The sequence below is a fragment of the Trichosurus vulpecula genome, chromosome 1, assembly GCF_011100635.1.
Source record: "Trichosurus vulpecula isolate mTriVul1 chromosome 1, mTriVul1.pri, whole genome shotgun sequence".
Lineage (NCBI taxonomy): Eukaryota > Metazoa > Chordata > Mammalia > Diprotodontia > Phalangeridae > Trichosurus > Trichosurus vulpecula.
Genome location: NC_050573.1, coordinates 201,307,894 through 201,329,136, shown reverse-complemented (window position 1 = coordinate 201,329,136; position 21,243 = coordinate 201,307,894). Strand labels below are relative to the sequence as shown.

Genomic DNA, 21,243 nt, shown 5'->3' with positions numbered 1-21,243 from the left:
GGCAAAGCAAGTTAGAGAAGTAGAGGAAAAATTGGGAAGAGAAATGAGAAGGATGCGAGAAAACCATGAAAAACAAGTCAATGACTTGCTAAAGGAGACCCAAAAAAATACTGAAAAATACACTGAAGAAAACAACACCTTAAAAAACAGACTAACTCAAATGGCAAAAGAGCTCCAAAAAGCCAATGACGAGAAGAATGCCTTGAAAGGCAGAATTAGCCAAATGGAAAAGGAGGTCCAAAAGACCACTGAAGAAAATACTACTTTAAAAATGAGATTGGAGCAAGTGGAAGCTAGTGACTTTATGAGAAATCAGGATATTATAAAACAGAACCAAAGGAATGAAAAAATGGAAGACAATGTGAAATATCTCCTTGGCAAAACCACTGACCTGGAAAATAGATCCAGGAGAGATAATTTAAAAATTATTGGACTACCTGAAAGCCATGATCAAAAAAAGAGCCTAGATACCATCTTTCAGGAAATTATCAAGGAGAACTGCCCTGATATTCTAGAGCCACAGGGCAAAATAGAAATTGAAAGAATCCATCGATCGCCTCCTCAAATAGATCCCCAAAAGAAATCTCCTAGGAATATTGTCACCAAATTCCAGAGCTCCCAGATCAAGGAGAAAATACTGCAAGCAGCCAGAAAGAAACAATTTGAGTATTGTGGAAACCCAATCAGAATAACCCAAGATCTGGCAGCTTCTACATTAAGAGATCGAAGGGCTTGGAATGCGATATTCCGGAGGTCAATGGAGCTAGGATTAAAACCTAGAATCACCTACCCAGCAAAACTGAGTATCATGTTCCAAGGCAAAATATGGATTTTCAATAAAATAGAGGACTTTCAAGCTTTCTCAGTGAAAAGACCAGAACTGAATAGAAAATTTGACTTTCAAACACAAGAATCAAGAGAAGCATGAAAAGGTAATCAAGAAACGGAAATTGCAAGGGTCTTACTAAAGTTGAACTGTTTTGTTTACATTCCTACATGGAAAGATGATGTGTATGATTCATGAGACCTCAGTATTAGGGTAGTTGAAGGGAATATGCATATATATATATATATATGTTTATGTATATATATATAAGTGAATGTGTATGTATGTATATATCTATGTGTATATGTATGTATGTGTATGTATGTATATATGTGTGTTTTTTATATATGTGTGTGTTTATATGTATATATATGTATGTATGTATATATATATATATATATATATATGTAAAAGAGAGCAGACACAGGGTGAGTTGAAGATGAAGGGAAGATATCTAAAATTAAAAAAATGAAATTAAGGGATGAAAGAGCAACATACTGAGAGAGGGAGATAGGGAGAGATAGAATGGGGTGGATTATCTTGCATAAAGGTGGCAAGAGCAAGCAGTTCTGTGGGAGGAGGGGAGAGGCAGGTGAGGGGGGAATGAGTGAACCTTGCTCTCATCAGATTTGGCCTGAGGGGGAATACCATACATACTCAGTTGGGTATCTTACCCCACAGGAAAGAAGAGGGAGGAAGATAAAAAAAAATAAAAGGGGGGGGGGATGATGGAGGGGAGGGCAGATGGGGGTGGAGGTAATCAAAACAAACACTTTGGAAAGGGGACAGGGTCAAGGGAGAAAATTCAATAAAGCGGGATGGGTTGGGAAGGAGCAAAATGTAGTTAGCCTTTCACAACATGAGTATTGTGGAAGGGTTATACATAATGATACATGTGTGGCCTAGGTTGAATTGCTCGACTACTTAGGGAGGGTGGGTGGGAAGGGAAGAGGGCAGAGAATTTAGAACTCAAAGTTTTAAAATCAGATGTTCAAAACAAAAAAAGTTTTTGCATGCAACTAAAAAATAAGATACACAGGCAATGGGGCGTAGAAATTTATCTTGCCCTACAAGAAAGGAAGGGAAAAGGGGATGAGAGAGGAGGTTCTGACTGGGGAACAAGGCAACCAGAATATAAGCCATCTTGGAGTGGGGGGGAGGGTAGAAATGGGGAGAAAATTTGTAATTCAAACTGTTGTGAAAATCAATGCTGAAAACCAAATATGTTAAATAAATAAATTTAAATTAAAAAAAAAAAAACAAAAAAAACTCTAAAATAAAAAAAATTGGGCTAGATCATCTCTAATGCTCTTTCAACTGTAAAGTCAATCATTTCCATGTTCTTAAAAGTCCATTTCTAAAGTGACTAAATGAATAAAATAATAAGGACCAAAATGTCAAAATGAGAATGGAGAGATAAGCTTGCTAGTGATGAAAATAAATTGTATTGTGTTAACTTTTCAGCTCTCCATTTAATTCATTTGTTGATGCCATTTAATTAATACATTATATATAATGATTTGAAAAATGGTACCTAGTGGTCCAGAAGAATAATGTATCTTAGAAAGAGAGTAATTTACTCAAGGCAAGTTCAGGCTTATAACTTCAGTTCTCCTTTAATGCTGGACTACTAGGCAATCAGTCTTCAGAAATATGTGATTCTTTCTTCAAGAGTACAGTTTGAAAATGCTAGACTTAGAGTGACAGTATAGAAAGACAGCATGGCTTAGTGGAGAAAGAGGCAGCCTCAGAATTAGTACCATCTGGTTTCAAATCCTGCCTGACACATACCAGGTGTCTCTGGGCAAGTCACTTAACCTCTCACTTGTCCTTGGCAACTCCCTAAAACTAGAAATGGCAGAAGAGGATCTACTGGGTACTAATAGGAGTTCCCTACACACTAATGAACTCATAAGTCTGAGCAAAAAAACAAAACAAAAGGGAAAAAATCCATAACCACATAGCTTAAGAAGGATCATTTCCATAATATATGTGAAAATACTGTGGCTCTATTATGAAGTATAATTTTTTGAAAGAGATTTTTCTTAATGACTCCTGCTTTTCAAAGATGGTCTTTCAGTCTTATGATTCAAGTTGGCAGTGAATTTTCACTCTCAATGAAAAAAAAGACATTCCACAGTAAAAGAGCTGAGTCTAATGGAAAGAGCATGAGGCTGGGAATATGGAATATGGGAGTCTTCGTTTTGTCCTCCTCTTAACTTTCTCTGGATCTCTGGCTGTCATTTACCCTCTCCCTCACCTTACTTATCTGTACAATTAAGTGGCCTGCACTAGAGATCTCAGGTTCCTTGCAGCCCCAAAATTCTAAGCTTCATTTTAAAAGTGATGGGAATTGACTAACAAGACTTTGAACACTGTTGCAGGGGCTTCAAAAGCACAAGATCTTTTTACTTAGATTTCAATAGTTAAGTACTGTCAGTTTGCAAATTAGTGGCAAGGCTTTCAGGATTTGGGGTAAAGTCCTAGACTGGATATGAGGGTTACCAAAGACAAGAGGTAGTAAGAAAAAAAAAGAAGCTAAGATAAATTGGACATAGATGTGCACACTCTGGCTTATATCCTCCTTAAGAAATAAGTTATGAAATGCCTCTTAAACCGCCTGCCCTACTTGAGTAAAGACGACACAGCTCTAACTTCAAGGAGAGCTTTGAGGCAGAGTAAGGTTTGACTTTTTCTTCTTTTCTTCCATAAAGTTCCAGGAGATAGTGAGACATGGTTACACCTCTTCCAGATTGAGGAATGTGTCAGCCCCCCCTTATGCATGTTCTTAGTCTAGGAGTATAAAGAGCTGGAGGACTTTTAGAGGTCATCTAACCACAGTTCTCTCATTTCCCAGAGGGGACAACTGAGGCTGGGGGAAGATTAAGTGACTTGCCCAAGGTTACAGGGGTGGTAGAGATAAGGCCCAAATTTAGGTGGCAGACCTCTGAAATTTAGTGCTACTGATGAGGTTTGGGGTTGAGGGGTGCTCAAGACCCCAAAATACCCACACGCCGGGTCCTGCTGAATGAATTCGACTCAAGCCTTCTCGGACAAGGAAAAAGACAAAGTTTATTAAGGATTCACCATGTTGGGAAGACTCTTAAGGAGCCCGAACATTTGTGACGCTAATGCCACTGGGCCAGATCAATCTGAGCTGAGCTAGATTGAATCCGAGCGCCTTCATGGAGGAAAGATGAAATTTATATCCACAAAGATTGTAGGAGGGATCTAGGGTGGTCCTGGGGTGATGGGAGGAGGGGTTTAGGGAGGGTCTTGAGGAGCTTGATGGGACAGGGATGAGGTCAGACTCCAGGAACCAAGAGAATGGGACCAAGGGTGGGAATAGCTGAGGGCATGGATGTTTATAGTATCAAGGGTGGGAAGTAGCTGGACAATAAAGGGCAAAGCTAGGTAGAGATTTGAACCTAATGATGATGTAAGGTTATAGCCTCAGGGCAAGGCCGGATCAAGTGGGAAGATTCAAGGAGAGTTCAAGTGGGTTCCCAGAGACTGTACCCTCATCACTATTTCCAAAACACTGGTATGTCTCGGACTCAAAGTGCTCCACAATCTGCCTCCACCAGACCTCTCCAGCCTCACTACTTTCCCTTACATGAACTATACTCCAGCCAAACGGGATTACTCTGAGCCTATCCTGTGTTTTCTCATCTTACTTTTACCATATATGGAATCACCTTATCCCTTTCACTTGTTGACCTAATGATGGGGTACAGGACCTGGGAGCCCCTTTGAACACCCTGAATCCTCCCACTTGAGAAGGCATTTGCCTGAGGCCATAAGCCTTTCATTATCACTAGGCCCAAATCTCTAGGTTGCTCTTAACCTAGCCAAGCCCTCCATTGTCTGGCTAGTTTCCAGCCTTGATCCAATCAAAGTGTCCATGCTCAAATTGGTTACCCTTAAACTAGCCAAGACCTATAGGCCTGTTATCTCCAGGTAGCCTTCAGCTACTTCCCACCCTTAATCCCATTTTCTTGGCTCCTGGAGTCTGACCTCACCCCAGTCCCATCAAGCTCCTCCTTAAACTCCTCCTCAAGACCCTCCCTAAACCCCTCCTCTCATCACCCCAGGATCACCCTAGATCCCTCCCACAATCTTTGTGTATATAAGTTTCATCTTGCCTCCTTGAAGCTGCTCAGATTGAATCTGTCCCGCGTGTGAAAACAAGCGTCACGAATGGTGAGATTTTTTAAAGACAACTCAGTATGGCAAATCTGTAATAAACTTTGTTTTTCTCTTTGGCTCCGAAGGCTTGAGTCAAATTCATTTGTATAGGACCTGTCGTGTTGGTATTTTGGGGTCTTGAGCACCCCTAAATACACATGGTTCCCTGACCTCATCATTACTACTTATCCTTGAAAATCTGGCTCAGATGCCACCTTGTCAAGAACCTTTCCTTGATGGAGGCAAAAACTAAAATTCCTAGTTTCTCCTTCATGCCATGCAGAATTGCAAAGGTAAACGACAGCAGTCAAATCTTTTAATTATACGAGTTCTATCACCAATCATTACACCTTCCCTCTACTTCAAACTACCAGAAGTACTAGGTAAAGGAATTACACATCTAATACGAATATTTCCTACAATAAAACTCTTACAAAATATCTCCACTGACTCATCTATATATACCCTCACCAACTTACCCCTTTACCTCACCCCCCCCCCACTCCGCCTAGTATAAACAAACAAACATGACAAAAGGACTCAATTTCTTTGGTCAAAAACATTCACTAGTTTATCTCTGACTCCAGCTGTCCCAGTTCAGTCTCTTCTATCCTTTAGGATATACTAACTCTCCATAGGCTAATGATTATTACGCCTTTAGTTTAAAAGAGGTTATCAATTACTTCAGCAGGCCTTGGAAACCACTTAAAGTTAAGTGGGAGGAGTCCTTTCTTACAATGTGGTCAAGTAGAAAGGGCACAGGATTGGGAACCAGAATATCTCTGCTACTTACTAGTTCCATGACCTTGGGCAAGTCATTCCAACTTTCTGCCCCTCAGTTTCAAATGTAAAATGAGTACATTAGACTATATCAGAGGTGTCAAACACAACACTCCAGAGTGCTATCTGAACCAGATTAAAATGTAGGAAACAATTAACAAAATAAATAAAAATACAAGAAAACAAGACAAAATATAGCTAATATTACATTGTAAAACTAAGTCAGTACATGGCCCATGGGGATCTTTAGGTATTGCTTGGTGGCCACTATTTCTATTTGAGTTTGACACCACTGGACTAGAAAATCCAATGAGATTAAATTGAAGAAAATGCCAATCAGTAAACCTACATTAAGCTTTTACAATCTGCCAGGCATTATGCTAAGTGCTGAGAGTACAAAAAGAAGCAAAAGATAGTCCAGGAAAACAATTATGTACAAAGTAAGCTATATACATGAAAAACAGGAAATAATTAGCAGAGGGAAGGCAGTGGAATTAAGAGGGGTTGGGGGAGGTTTCCTGTAGAAGGTGGGATTTTAGTTGAGACTTAAAGGAAGCCAGGGAGGTCAGAAGGCAGAGTCAAGGAGAGAGAGTATTCCAAGTATGGGGGACAAACAGAGAAAACTGCTGGAGCTGACAGATGTAGCATCTTCTTCATGGAACAGCCAGGGGCCCTGTGTCACTGGATCAAAGGGTAGGTGTCTGTGGGAGTAAGGCATAAGAAGACTAGAAAGGTAGGAGGGGGCTAGGTTATGAAGAGCTTTGAATGCCAAACAGAGCATTTTTTATTTGCTGTGGGAGGCAAAAGGAAGCCCCCTGGATATTATTGAGAGAGAGAGAGAGAGAGAGAGAGAGAGCGCGCGTTGTGGGGGGGGGGGGGGGAGAGGGGGAAGTGGAAAGGTGAAAGGATCGAATCTGCATTTTAGGAAAACATTGGGTTTTTAGAGAAAAGGATCATAATTGTCCACCTGCAAAAATTGATCACCATTTTAAAAGTTACATGGTCCTGCCAATAAATTTGTTAAACCTTATACTCACAATCAGGAAATGTAGGTTTGAGTGCCCATGGTGACACTTCGTGACCTTGGGGAAGTCACCTGACATCTTTGAGCCTCAACTCCTCTTCACATGCTTTGTAAAGAAAACATTCTATAAATCTTAACGTTCTATTTAAATGTAAGTTGTCAAGTTTTCATCTCTTTTCAAGTAAATTTGGCCACAGAGGCAAACAGCCAAAATCTACTATGGTCAAGATTAAAATAGTACAGGATAAAACTCACCAAAATCAAAGCTAAGCTTTCCAAATTTATGTTTGCTCCATGTTAAGAAAGCCAGTGTATTAAATTCTCAGAGACTTAAGGGCAGCTAATGCTTTTATTCATATTATTATATAATACTCAAATGAAAGATTAAAAACTGGTAGCTCTTTTGCTCACCAGCTGGCATAATTTCTATTGCATTTGGAATCTTCTGGTATCAAGTTTAATATGGATCAAGATGGGGGACTGCGGGGGGGTGGTGGAATTTCTAAACCTTTTTGTCTCATAACAGTTTGGTCTTTATAGACTCTTTCTCAGAATACTTTTAGATGGGGGAAAAATGTGTGTGTATAGGATTGCAAAGAAAAACAATTATAGTGAAATATATTTATCAAAATTAAAAAAAAGTGTATAGCCTCTTCTCCTCTCCCCCCTGCCCCTGCTACCTAGGTTGAAAGCCCCTGCTTTGAGGAGCTGCTAAAACATTTTACTTTCTATATATCCACTGATATTTGAGAGACAGTTTGGCACAGTGGACAGAGCCAGACTTAAAACCAGGGAAGGTTGGGTTCAAGTCTGGCCTTTGACACATTGTTGGCCCTGTGACCCTGGCTGCCTCCTAACCTGGCAGTGCTCTGGGAAACTCCTTAATGCTCTTTAAGTTGCAGAGACAGTACTGATCTGCACTGAAGGAAAGTTTCTTCACTTGGGAGTTCCCCATATCAATAAAATGACAGGTCTAATTCCTACTCCCTCATTCCAGGAGTTCTCAAACTTTTTGACCTAAGGACCCTTTACATTCTTAAAAATTACTGAGGACCTCCGAAAGAGCCTTTAAAAAAAATGTGGATTACATCTATTGATTTTTACTATGTTAAAAATTAATATCTTAATAGTATTACAAAAATAGTTTTGGCCTCATTCTCTTAAAGAGTCTTGGCAGCTGGTGGCAAAATAGTAACAGTGCTGGGCTTGGAATCCAGAAGACCTGGGTTCAAATTTGAATTCAGACACTTACTAGCTATGTGACCCTGGGTGAGTCACTTAAATTGCTGTTTGCTTCAGTTTCCTCAACTATAAAATGGGGATGATAACAGCACATACCGCACAAAATTGTTGTGTGGATCAAGGGAGGTAATATTTGTAAAATGTGTTTAGCACATAGTAGAGGCTACAGAAATGCTTATTCCTTCCTTCCCTTTAGGGAAGCCCCTGAGGTTCTCAAACTACACTTTGAGAATCATTGTTCTATTCTATTTCTAGTGCCACTTGAATGATTCCCTCTTAAATAAGGTAGCTTCAAAAATGATACCTCTAGATTGGTAGAAAACAAATTTGCCAGGTCTGTTCACCTGGAAATCATCTGTATGTTCTTTTATACTCTACCTACTCTTCAACGTAAGAATTTTTCACCTGTCACCCTGGAAAGAATAGAATTATCTTTTTGAAGGTAATTTAAATATCCTCTTCTAATTAAGACTTGCCATATGAAAACAATGATGAAATAAAAAAGAACAATCATTTTCCTCTAAAAAAAAATGTGATATAAAATGATACATTGATTTAAAAGTCTTTCGTATTGCTTCCTCATTGGGAAACATAATTTGTACCCACGGAAAGACAATGGGAATTTATGTTTATGCTTTAGAAATCAATACAATTTTAGAAAAATCAAATCTAAGCTCTCCTATTTTTTTTAGGGCGGAGCACTGAGATCAGGGATTGCTGGCATGAGAATTACATTAGGTGATACAAATCAGCAACTTGTTTGTAACCTCTAATTTTCGAGAGCTGCCTAGGGCTCTGAAAGGTGAAATGATTTGTCTGTGGTCAAAAGTTAGTATGTATCTGAGGCAGAGCTTGAGACCAAGTCCTACTCAGTTGCAAGATCAGCATTCTATCCTTTTACTATGTTGTCTCTACCAAGCTAATAAAAAAAAATCATAAACACATACACATAGAAAACTAAATTATAGAAAATATAAGCATTTTCTTTGTTAATTTAATTAAATTACTGGTCAGTTCTGAGTAGGCTTGATGGTCAACAGCAAGATGCTGATATGTCTACATAGCCATATCTCTTCTCATGTGTAGCACGTAAGTTTTAGACAAGGAATTACAGTAAAGATATGAGTATAACAAATTTTGTGGAATATTTTCCTTCAATAAATAAATGCTGCGCTTCTACTATATTACACACAAGCTACAACCAGCAGCACACTAGGAGAAAGAATGATGCAAGGACTTTACAATCTGATAGGGAAGATGACAATTTTTCAAAGTTATAAACATGAAGCAGAGTTTGGCAAGTCCTATATAGAAAGAAAGTAGTAAGGAAGCGCAGATGAGAGAAATTACTTCTAGCTTGAGAACAGGTGGAAGAACGAAAAAAGCAGGGAAGGTTTTATGAAGGAAGTGGCATTTGATTTGAGCTTTAAAGGATGGATAGGATTTAGGTCTATAGAGATGGGGGGTAAGAGATAAAGAGAGGAATAGGCTATTCCAGGCTGAAGGAATAGCATGAGACAGAAAAGCCTAAGGAAATGATGAGTAATCCATGTTTCTAGAGCACACGGTATCTATAAGAAAATCGTGGGACATAAGGTTGGAAAGGAAGGTTATGAAAGAACAGAACCAGAAATTTTATTTAAATACAAATTGTATATTGTGACTATGAATAGCTTTAAGAGATGATAAATTATGTCATCCAGAATAAATCTCCACTGAACATTAACCTTGGAATTTGTGAAGTCTCTTTCCTCTCAAATTCAATAGCCATGCTAAGCCCAGATCTTATTGAAGTCTGAAAGATAAGGCTTAATCAGATCTTTTTACACATTTTTTTTTACTCTGAGAGCAATATTAGCTAAGAAAAAGTAAACATGAAATATCTAGATAGAAACTGGCCTACAAAAGATACTTAAAACATGTGCTACCAGAATCATAATGTGCATTCTGAAGGGAATGAAAAATATTATTTTTTCGGTAAAAGAAAAATCAGGGAAGAAAACTATTATTCTTTGGTGTTAGAAAACAACAACAAATAAAAAAAACTATGTCATGTGGCAAAGAACCAAAAAATTTCTGATTTACAACTGAAAAATATTATTAAGCTACAAAATTTTTTTACTCACAGAAAATATGTAAAGGAATTTTAATACTTGTGTGAAATAAAATCTCTGTTATCTTCATTTAAAAAAAGTCTCTATAATTCAATTCTCCTAAAGCCTTACAGTTGAATATCAATCTTATAACAGATTACTCAGGAAATAGTGAGAAGCTGCCAAACCAGTAGCTCACAGGGCAAAATAATAGTCAGTATTGGTTGCATCCATGGCATCTTAACAATTAAGTCAATGCTATTATTTGATTTCAACTTTTGCTTAAAATAGGTCAGTTAACCAAATGAGATTTTTTGTTCTGCTGACCATTAAGTTTTGCCCTGTTTAGAAAATTAAATTGAATTGGTCATTTTTGCTTATGTACCTGTTTTCATGCTTCCTGATCAACCCTTAATAACAGAATCTTAGAAATGGAAAAGATCTTAAAAGTCATTTAGCCTAATTAATCCCTTACGTAATCATCCTGATGAATGTAAACTCAATCTCCAAATCCTAGCATTTTGGGGTTAGAAGAAAGCTTTGATAAATTTAATCCAATATGGATTTCCTTTAGTCTATGTCCCTCTTGCCAAGTGGTCCTCCTGCTTCTGCATTAACAGAGATATAATATGCAGAACAAAGATCATTCCTATCTACCCTTTCCTATTTGTCTTTGTTTAGGTCCACCTCTTGTACAAATATGACAACCAAGATTGAGCGCCAGGCCTGAAATCAGGAAGATCTGAGTTCAAATTAGGTCTCAGATACTTACTAGCTGTGAGATCCTGGGCAAGTCACTTAACCCTATTTGCCTCGGTTTCCTCATCTGTGAAATGAACCGGAAAAGGAAATGGCAAACTACTCTGGTATCTTTGTCAAGAAAACCCCAAATGGGGGTCACAAAGAGTCGAACATGACTGAAATGACTGAACAACAACTTGTACATAACCTTAAAAAAAAGGTATAGACAAAGGTGGAATATTGGTCTATTTGACAAAAAACAAATTTTTTTTTTTTTTATAGCTGGAAGTAATTTTTTTCCCCTGGGTTGTTCCTATGGTTTATCTTTTTTGGTGCAAGTTTATTTGGACATGTTGTGGGAAGACTATTATACTATTTGGTTTTGAGGCACTGGGAACATTTATTCTTCATATTAGTTTGTTTTTCAAAAGCCTTTTTTGTACTTCTTGTTGTTGGGAGTGGTTTCTATCTCCATTAGGAGAGGAAAGGATTCAGACTAGAAAGGTTCTTAGAAGGATGCTATCTCATCTAGGGTAAGCCTTCCATTAATACCACAATGCAGTAAGGTGGTACTGTTTGTTTAGTGTTTCTGCAAGTCCAAGCATATGGGAAAGGTCAGCTATGCATCCATGAGATAGTTACTTGTTTACTTAAATAACCAAGATATGATGTGAAACTAGGTAAGATTGAAATTCATTGTTCCCTTTAAAAAAATAGTGTCATCTGGATACTGTCTATGTTGTTAAAACTTCTCCAGATTATTTAATCACATCTTTCTATCTCTTTCCCTTCTGATTCCCTTCCTTTAAGGGCCCCTTCCTCCCTTGTCATGAGACTTATGAAATTTTCCTTCCAAACCACTGCGGTAGATCTTTGAAATAGAAAACATTTCCTGAAACTGAGTTTGTTAGTCACTGTCCTATTTAGGATTTAATGTATGTCTTTACTTGTTGTTTAGTCATTTTTCAGTCATATCAGACTCTTTGTGACCCCTTTTGGGGGTTTACTGGAGTTGTTTGCCATTTCCTTCTCCAGCTCATTTTACAGATGAGGAAACTGAGGCAAACAGGATTAAGTGACTTGCCCAGGGTCACACAACTAGTGAGTGAGGCCCTGTTTGAACTCAGATCTTCCTGACTGCCAGGCCCAGTGATCTATCCACTGTACCACCTAGCTGCTCCAGAATAAGATCATCTTACTCATGGGGAAAAAAAGCTATATTTAACAAATCTCCATCACTTGGTAAAACTGTTCTGTCCTTGACTTCAATTTAAATTATCCCATTCAGTTATTGCAACAATTCATATACTAAAAAACCAAAACAAGTAAAAAGGAAGATTGATAATAGGTAATGCAGTGAAAATCAAACCTATGATAAAAATTAGACAATCTTAATTTTAAAAATGAATGTATGACTCACTTCCCAATGTTGACAACTGAAAATTGTAATTGAGAGTAAAATGTCAGCCTATACTAGAATACAATACAGGTCATATAAGAAGGCAGAATATCTGATAAATACAAGTTGGTAGTTATATTGTCTTTTATGTCTTCAATATAAGGAATGGATGATAACTATAAGGCTTTTATTCTTTTCATTCTCTTGTGGGATTATTGAAAACTTCTATTTTGTGTACATTGGCTTAAAAGCTAGGGGTTTGGGGGTTGTTTTTTTTTGTGGAAAATTCCAGTTGGATAGCAGGAAATTGATATGGATCTAATCTTTAACCTGAATTCACCTAATGTCTTAATACTTTTTTTTTTAAATATTACCCAAGGCAAAGTCAGCCAGCCAAAGGGTATTTATTAAGTATTTGCTATGTACCAGGGACTATGCTAATCAGGCAAGCTACCGTGAAATGCAACAGCAGTCTCTGCCCTTGAAGAGGTTATGTTTTAGAGGGGGAAACAACACATAAACAACCAGTGTACATATTAATCACATACAGTGTACATGAAGGTAATTTGAAAGAGGAAGGTGCTAGCAGCTGAGGGGAATGGGAAAGGCTTCCTGAAAAAAAGTGAAATCTGAACTGGTTCTTGAAAAAAGCCAGGGAAGCTTCCAGGCATGGAGTATATGGAGAACCAGGCCGCAGAAATGGAAGATGAGAGTTTTGTGCTGTGAACAACACACTGGACAGTGTAGCTTGATCTTAGAGTAAGAGGAGTGGCAGGGAGAAACAATATGTAAGAGGACTCTAAAGGTAGGAAGGGGCCATGCTGTGAAGCCCTTTAAATGCCAAACAGATGATGTTATGTTTGTTAGGAACTGTCAAAGGCCTCTGAAGGATCTCAAGTATAATTCATACTGGAAGAATCTAGATGTATAAACCAAATTCAGTTTGTCAACAAAACTTCAACAAGTTACTGTTGAAAATAATTTAATCAAAATAAGATTCAATTTTATAGTCTTACTAATGATGATGACATATATAAAAAGAAATGCATACTAACCACAATGAACTCTAACTGGAAACACATTTCCAATCAGAAGAACCAATCAGCTATAACTACAGATAACTCCCCTGCCACAAGCAATTTACATTAAGCTAATGGCTCAGTTATACATTGCTAGAAAATATTATTCCTCTGAAATCATATAATGTCACAGGCACTGATCATTTAGATCAGTTTCAGTCTCAAATTGGCTTTTTATAGAACTGCTTCCATAATTTCCTATTCTCACTTTCCTTTGAATTTTCCTTCTTTTTTTCTTAAAAAGATAAACTTTCTCTCCCTCCTCCCCCAAAACAGAACTACCTCTAAGTCAGGAAACTCTTTTTGTGCCAAAGTAGAGAACCTAAATCTCAGCTTAATTTTACACTGTTGTTAAGAGATCTTTACATCAACAATAATAATAGCTAATATTTAACACCTACTATGTTCTTGGAACTCTGCTAAGCACTCTACTATTATCATCTCATTGGATTCTCACAATAACCTTGGAAAGTAGGTGTTATTGTTATCCTTATTTTTTATTTGAGGAAACTGACAAACGGAGGTTAAGTGACTTGCTCAGGGTCTCACAGCTAGTAATATTTGAGGCCAAATTTGAACTCAGGTCTTCCTAGGGCCCAGGACCAGCACTCTATCTACTGCCTAATAGTTGTAGAAATAAATGTTTCTAAGAATAATTTCTCTTATGACTATGATATCAATCAGTCATATAACAAGTACTTATTAAGCATCTATTATTTGCCAATCACTGTGATAGGTGCTGGGGATACAAGAATTGAATTTCTGAAGGTCTGATGTGAGCATTTAAAAGAAAAATTGGGGACTACCTTTAAGGATCTGAACATTTATGAATACAAACACATATAGAGATAGCAGGTCTACACATACTTTTTAAGTGTCAGATCAATATTTTAAGTTCTACAAGGTCCTTTGACATGGAAAACTATTAGTCTGTAATATTTCGAAGGGATAAGGGCTGCTTCATTCATCAGTACTTAAAAATTATTTTTGGAACTATAATTTCAAGGTGGTTATTTTTTTAAATCAAAATTTTGGTATATTTAACTCATAATGGGATTGACAGACAATGGGAACCAAACCAAAACAAGTCTTGGTAACCCTCCCTCCAATAAATTTCAGTAAAAAATATATTTCTATGCTTCAAGAACCTATACTTTCTTCAGAAACAAATAAATTAAAATTTATATGGGAATAAGTCTTTATTTCAATAGTAAACTTCTAAGTTTTAAAACAAGACACCAAGCCATCTCTCATGTGCAAAACACACTGAAAAAACTATGTCAAAAGGCAATGGCAACTTAATCTAATAACCAGAAGCCCAAATGACCTGCAGGGTTACAATGACAAAAAGATACAAAGACAAAAAAAAAATCCTTAATACCTGTCCTCAAAGTGCCTTCCATTTAAAAAACAAAACAAAACATCCTTTTTTTTCCTTTTGGGTGATGCCCAACTGATTTCCCTTCCCCTGCTCCCCCAACCCCTCCAGTTAGTACTGATTCACAGGAAAATGATTCCCGGTCCCTATTATGTGGGTAGAGACTAACTAAACTTTTACTACTGGGGTAAGATGTAAAAATGGATCAAAGATTATAATCCCTTCCTTCCAAGTCAGCCCTACTGGATGGATAACTAATAGGAAATGAACAAAGGGTCTATTTTCAGGCTCTGTTCATGGACTGCCTTATGCCTGGAGTGAGAAAGGGCTCATTGTAGAGGTTTAATAATGATATCTAGTATAGACGTCTCCCACCACTTGCATAGTTTCTTGAGTCTCTCAAGGGGTTGAGTGAATTAGTCAGTAGTGTGTTGATTGCTTTTTGAAATACCATGATACTCAAGGGACTCACATTTGTTGTTCTGGTGGGATTCAAAGGGAAGCTACAGCTAAAGCAAAAAGAAAATGGTGGCCCACAAGCAAGGTATTTGTTTCCTCTTAGAAATTGGGTAGATCAGTGTTCTTGGTTTTCTCAAAGTAGCCCACAGAGACACCACAGAGATGCAACTGAATAGAATCCAGAGTAGTTATTCATTGGTTTGTATTTCCATCACATGGCCAACATGGCCCCCTGCATTCTTAGCTAATGTTCATTTCTTTATGGCACAGCTTTGTTTTTTTTTTAATCAAGACATCTGTACCTTCATTTTCTTTCCTTTTTTTCTATAATACAATATTAATCTAATGATTATTGGCTCAGATTAAGACATAGAAAACTCCTCTCTTGACCACAAATGTTTTGGCCTTGTCTCAGGCTTTAGTGATTTACATTAGTCCTTTAATAATCTGCTTCCTTACAATACCTGTTAGTTTCTTTATTTCTTCCTGACTTCATCAGTGCTACATATTTCATTCTCTTAAGGGTCTCAACAATTTATAAAACTATAGTACTACTCATTATTTATATTGGCACCCTACAGACAACTTAGTAGCTAGTATTCATAAATTTCAGAAGAAATTAAGACATTTTAAAATGTTCAAAATTAGAATTTAATTAGAATTAGAATTAAAATTAGAATTCATAATTCTATTAAAAGCTAAGATATTGATCTTTAGTAATCACTCCTGTTTGAGAGTTATTTTTAATCATATATGTAGAATTTATTTGTTTCTCATCTGGCACCCTTTTTCAATTATGGCATTTAGGGTCTCCAAGGTGTGTTTTATTGCTCCATTAAAAGACAGCTTTTGTGGTACTCAGGCCTATTTCGGTAAGTGTGTTGTAACTGACCAATAAAAGCAGACTCCTGATATTTTTAATGTCTAATGGCTATATATTAAAAATTATTCTACAGTAATTGAAATATTTTTTCTTTGTTGATTACTCTGGTACCTTAAAAGGGGGCATACTTTAGAATGATAAAACTATAAAATAGTATCAGACTACATTCTGGAAAAGAAACTATAGATGACAATATGCCAAAATTAATATTCATAACAATTCCACTCTACAAACATTTGTTAATCACACATTGTGTGAAAGTAACTACCCTATCCAAGTGGAAAATAAAAACATCAGGTGTAGGAAGTGAAGATGCCAAGGGAACCTTAAAAAAAAATTTAAATCCCCATTATGTTAGCTTGTCAAGTTTTCTTTCCGACAAAAGCAACAAAACTGTATAACTGGTGTCCAGAATTATGATTTTGAGACATTGTACAATTCTAAGTCATCAAAGAAATACATAATTATTTTCAGTTTCCCTGTTTGCTGAAAGAATTGGACTAATATGGGTATTTTTTCAACAAGTTAAAATTAAAAATATGTTCCAACGACTTGAATTGAGAACTGCACATTCTCTAAGCATACTGATAAATTAAACCTTTATTTAAAGATGATTTATTTTAACTTTTCGCCTCTATTTTCTTGGTTACACCACTCACATATTGCACTTTGTTAGAGACAATACCCATTTATAGAAATCACAGAATTCTTTTATCTAGAAACTCTTAGGTTTAGACTAATAGAAAATGAAGGTACCTTGGACATAATCTAGTTAAATGTCTTCATTTTATAGATAAGGAAACTGCTGCCCAGAAAAGTAGAATGATTTTTTCCAGTCTCACACACCCGTGGTAGAACCAGATTTGGAACACTGGACCTTAGGGCTCTTTTCATTCTACCTAGGGGGTCTGTTGCTGGTCAAGTGGTCCAATCTCCATTATTTACTGAAGAGAAAACCTGTGTCCAGAAAGATGAATAACCTCGTTCAAGGTTATACAAATGTAGAAGGCGGGGGTCCCGGAAAGTTGGGGGCGGCGGTGGTGAGAAAACTCGGGTCTTCCAACTCCCAAACCTATTCTCTTGTTATTACGCTAGGTTCCCCTGCAGCTAGGTGGCGCTGTGGAGAGTGCCCTGCTTGGAGTCAGGAAGTGAGTTCAAATGCGGCCTCAGTCACTACCTGTGTAACCCCGGGCAAGTCACTTAACCCTTGTTTGCCTCAGTTTCCTCATCTGTAAAGGAAATGGCAAACCACCCCAGTATCTTTGCCAAAAAAACCCCAAATGGGGTCATGAAGAGTCAGAAACGACTGAACAACAATAATAAAATCCCCTACAAAAGAAAGTTCACAACCCTCCTGGGACATATTTCAACTTTTAAAAAATTACATACACATACACACACAAATTCAAGGAAAAATTGAACATGTTGATTCTCATGTAACAAGCAAAGCAGAAGAACAAGAATTCAACCTTCCAGCGTTATAATGAATTCCAATAATCGGCACGGACTTTTAATTTACCCCTTCTTATCCAGCTTTCTAACAAACTCGATTAAACTAGGCCCTGAAAGGAATCGGGTAGTGCCACCAGGTCTTCACAAGACTAACAGACTACCTTTGTGACTGCAGAATGACTCTGAAACACAAGCAAATGAATTTCTTGGGGATCTACCGAAACCAAGAATTGTCAGAGACAGGAATGGAAAAACAAAACAGGCACACCCTTTGGAAGCTATTCTTTGACTCATAGATGCCAGGGACTAGATTTAATAAGACCAAAAGAAATCGGGGAGGAGGAGGGGGGAGAGAAGGAAGAATCACGAGTAAAAAGTTTCCATGTCAAGAGTCCTAGGGAAAGCAGCCCTTCCAGTCGGTGCTGCAGGTGTCGAGGGCAGCGGAGGTAGCAGAGGTCGGGGATGCCAGCGAGGGCAGCAGGGGCACTGGCCGAGAGAGGGAGTAAAGGGTTTACTCGAGAGTTCAATTACTGAGCTCCTGGGCCAGGGAGAAGTTTGGTAACTGATCAGCGGAGCTGTGCGAACACGCCATAATCTGAAACCGGAAGCAACACAAGAAACTGGGGCTGCAGCTCCTTAACTGAAACTCTGGACTTGGAGGAACGGGCAGCACAGGTTTGCAATTAAATAAATAAAATAAAAACCAACGAAACACTCGGATACATTGTTTCTTGACCAGTCGGCCCATATCGCCGGCTTGGGATAAGAGTGTCCTTTGTATCAATGGAAGAGAACATCCCTTAAAACCTTTGTCAACCACCAGACTCCACTAAACCCCTCCCCCGTGAGAAGCTTCCGAAGGCAGGGTCAGTCCCGGCGATACCGGTCCTCCCCCAAAGTGACACTTGGTAAATCCACCCGGATGGTAAGCAACCCACCCACCCGCCCGACTCCCCAGCATCGACGAACTACAAGGCGACCCTTCCTCCAGCTTGGAGCAGCTGCCGCCGCAACGACGCGAATGAAAGTCGGCCTGCCTCCCACAAAACACCTTTTATCCAGAGAAAGGAGTCACTGTCCGGTCAGGGGCAGAGATCAAGCAGGAAACGTCCCGAAGCTGGGCCGGCACCTGCCCCGACCCTGCAGCCGGGTGGGGAGGGAGGTGGTGGTGGTGCGAATTCCAACCTGGCCACCTGCGCTGCTGCTGCTGCTGCTCAGGTATCGGCCTCGGCTCTCACACAGTTGGGACCATTTCACCTTCCCCAGGGTTTGGTAAATGGTCCCTCTCTGACGCCCTCCTCCCCATTAGAAATCTGCGCTCTGAAGACCACAAGAGCTATATCACTTCCTCCCTCTGCCCCTATCCCTTTGAAAGGGAAGGTGAAGGAGGTCGAAGAGAGCTTTCTCACTATTCCGCCCCACTGGCCAGTTTCCCGCCCCCTCTCCCCGCCTGGGGCTAGGGAAAGATGAGCAAGGAGACAAAGGGCCCTGGAGGTCCCCCAGCCCCTACCCCTGGTGTTCACGCACCCGGTCTTCTGCTCGCCTCGTTGCCTCCGGCTGGTTCCAGGGGCTACCGCATCCACAGGCGAGGGGGTGGCGGGGGGCAGTGGGGGAGAGGCAAGCTGACCTCTCCCCCTGGAGCACAGCCGCCCCCAGGTGGGGTGAAGACGAGAGGAGAGGAGGAGAAGGCAGTGCACAGCAGGGACAGGAGGAGGAGGGGCCAGGAAAAGCCCGGGGAGAGTGGGGAGTATGTGTGTGTCTGTGTGTGTGTTGGGGGGGGGGGGGTTGGAGGTGGGAATGCTCTTCCCTGGCTTCTAGGTCCAGGGAGGAGGAAGGTGTAGGCGTTGAGGGGGCTTGCCGCCCTGCTCTCCTGGGTGCCCAGCTACCTTCCGCAGTGTCTGCCTCAGCCTGGGGTTCTGGCCCTGGCGGGGAGACTCAAAGACTAGGTCTGCTCTCTGGAGCTGAGCAGCTGGTGACTGACAGGCAGCTATAGGAGCGACACACACACCCTTCTTCCCCTCCTCTTTACCCTACGGCTTCCTGTGAACAAGGTAAACACTTGGGCTGACTCGTAGGTGACTCCCCTCCCGAGACAGCCCCACCTAGACACAGTGTGCTCTGCTTCTCCAACCCAGAATGCTTCCTTTCCCTTGAGACGCCCCCAGCAGTCCCCCTCTCCCCGATGAAGTCTGCGACTCGGGCAGCAATTGCCTCCAGCTCTGAGCAGAGCTAGATAGAAACTAAGTGCAGTTACCTTGTGTGAATGAGGGGGATGTAGCGCTTTCCTTTACCCAATCCTGGGTCCCCGAAATGGAGGAGTCTATGGGATTGGGCCCCCTCCTTCAGTTTAGGGACGGCCCACCTTGTAAATATTCTGTTTGGCAATTCTGCTCTTTTTGCACCTTAAACGAGCTTTTTCCTCTTCTACCTGGTCCATCCAGTGCAGGTACATGAGGAAACCCTGTACCTCACCTCTAATCTGTCATATGGAGAACAAGTTACTGGGTATAGCTTGTGTAATAAGCACTTGAATTTTAAAAGGGAAGAAAGTATCAGCTACTTTTTGAGGGGCCAAGGCAAGCATTAAACTCCTCTTTTGATCTTTATCCTTAAACGATCCTCTTTCCATAGGCAACCTTTCTGCCCGCCCCACCCCCCCCTTCATGACTTCATAACATGCCCAGGCCTCTCCAAAAACAAAACAAAAACTTTCATAGACTCTTCCAACTCTTCTTCCCTATCACTTACCAGACTTCTTCAGACAGTCTTCTATTCCATTTGCCTTCACACTACTCCTCAGCCCTTTAAAGACTGGTACTTATCCCCACTATGTTTTGCTAACTGTCCTCTCAAAGGTCACTTTATTGTCTAATCCAAATAGTTTTTCTCAGGCCTTACCATTTTTTGACCTCTCTGTAGCATCTAACATCACTGATCATTTGTTGATCCTTAATATTCTTTCCCCCCTTTGTTTCTTCATAGAACAACATACATTCCTCATTTTACGTTTCTTAGTACTTCTTACTGTATCTTCTAGGTCTCCTTCAGTGGCTTCTGTGCTATTTCTTGATCTCTTAAGTTCCATCCTCTCTTCTTAATTTTCTACATTTTCTTTTACCAATCTTATCAGTTCTCATTCCGCACCCCCCAAAAAATTACCCCCACACTTTCACATTTACAGTCCTGAAGTTCTCTCCTGAGCTTCAAACTAGCGTTTCCAATTGCCCAATGAAACTCTCCACCTGGATATCTCAGTATAAACTCTTTATCCAGGTAGTGAGGATCTCCACAACCTGCATGCTACCTTTCCAGCATCATCTAATTCTACTCCTGGCCCTGTGTGCTATTCTTCAAACTGGACCACTCACCATCCTTCATGTAAGGAAAGGGTTTATTTTGTCAATTTGGGTTTCAAGGTGATTATAGTGTTTTTGAAATGATGATCCACCATTCCTACCCTCTCCCTTCCCTCAACATCCTTTCCCGTATACTTTAGATGAGTAAGGATAATGGTTACTTAGCTATTGATAGGAATGGATAAATTGTATTGACCAATGATCTTGGTTTTCAGATTGATTTAGGTTCAGATTTAAGTGTAAAATGAATGAATGAGCTTTGGACACTGCTGCTGTGAACCAATCCAATATTTTTATCCCTTAACTCTGTAGGGGTCTGTGCCTCCATTAGAGGCCTCACTTT

At 39.5% G+C, this 21,243-nt stretch overlaps 1 protein-coding gene across 6 annotated transcripts in view; it reads right to left on the bottom strand.

Moving 5' to 3' along the window:
• Positions 1-19,554, bottom strand: part of LOC118845333 (myelin basic protein) — a 236,933-nt gene extending 217,379 nt beyond the window's left edge. For all 6 annotated transcript variants that reach the window (XM_036753250.1, XM_036753231.1, XM_036753257.1 and 3 more), the window contains exon 1: positions 19,072-19,554. The gene's annotated coding sequence lies outside the window, so the exon portion shown is untranslated. The remainder of the gene's footprint in view (positions 1-19,071) is intronic.
• Between the last annotated feature and the right edge of the window lie 1,689 nt (positions 19,555-21,243).